Source organism: Chrysochloris asiatica, unplaced genomic scaffold, assembly GCF_000296735.1.
Source record: "Chrysochloris asiatica unplaced genomic scaffold, ChrAsi1.0 scaffold00020, whole genome shotgun sequence".
Lineage (NCBI taxonomy): Eukaryota > Metazoa > Chordata > Mammalia > Afrosoricida > Chrysochloridae > Chrysochloris > Chrysochloris asiatica.
This window is the reverse complement of record NW_006408538.1, coordinates 28227508-28228808: the sequence shown is the minus strand read 5'-3', so window position 1 is coordinate 28228808 and position 1301 is coordinate 28227508.

Sequence of the window (1301 nt, the reverse complement as noted above, 5' to 3'; positions counted from 1 at the left end):
ACTATGCAAAGGCTTTCGATTGTGTGGATCATGACAAGCTATGGACAACATTGCAAAATATGAGTATTCCTGAACACTTAATTGTGTACATGGACCCAGAGGCAGTTGTTCAAACAGAACATGGGAACACTGAATGGTTTAAAATTAAGAAAGGTGTGCAAAAAGGTTGTTCTATTGTAAGTAGGACCAACCAACCAGCTTCTCTCTACTTCTCTTCCTGAACAAATTGCAGAAACGAACTATACACACAAAAACCCAGAGCTTGGCTTTCCTCCACTAATGTGATCTATTATTGGTGATATTGTGCATATCAACACTGCCACCTCATACCATGAATTTTCACTCCCTCACTCACTCTCTCTACTCATGGGGCAGAGTTGTAAACACTGTTAAATTTAGTTAGGCTTGTAAACCAAATTAGAAAACCTATCCCTATGATTTTGTTTCTCTAGAACCACTCGCAGTACTAAATGTCTTAAGGTGGGTTCTCTAGAGAAGGAAAAATCAGTGGAACTTATATATATGTGTACATGTATATAAGTTTTACTGGTGCATATAATATGTATACATATATATTATATGTGTATATATATGTTGTTGTTTTTAAGCACCTTTGAGTTGGTTCTAACCCATAGCGATTCTGTATATGTTTTTCACACATATGTAATATGTATACATACATATTATATGTTTACATATATGTTGTTGTTTTTAAGCACCTTCGAGTTGGTTCTAAGCCACAGCGATTCTGTATAGGGTTTCTGAGGAGCGACTGGTGAGCTTGAACGGTCAACCTCGGATTCAAACTGACTTTACTGTCCAATGAGTCACACAATGGAGGAGTTTTGGATTAATGTGCTGGACTGAAAAATCAGCGGTTTAAGCTCATCAGCCACTTCTTAGAAACCCTATACAGGGTCACTATGGGTTGGAACTGACCCAACGGCACTTAACAACAACAACAACAAATATATATATTTACATATATTTCACTTATTTTGCTTCTCCAGAGAACTCAGCCTAAGACATTTAGTACTAAGGGTGGTTCTAGAATAATAAAAAGGAGTCCTGGTGTGGTGCTGTAGGATAAACACTGGGCTGAAAGGTCAGTTTGAACCACAAGGTCAGGTTTTCAAACTCACTGGCCATTCCTTGAAAACCCTATACAGGGTTATATATATGCATATATGTGGTGTGGCACTGTGGGCTAATGCGATGGACTGCAAGGTTAGATTGAACTGCAAAACCAGCTTATCAGCTGCTCCTAGGAAACTCTATACAGGGTCGCTATGAATTGGAAC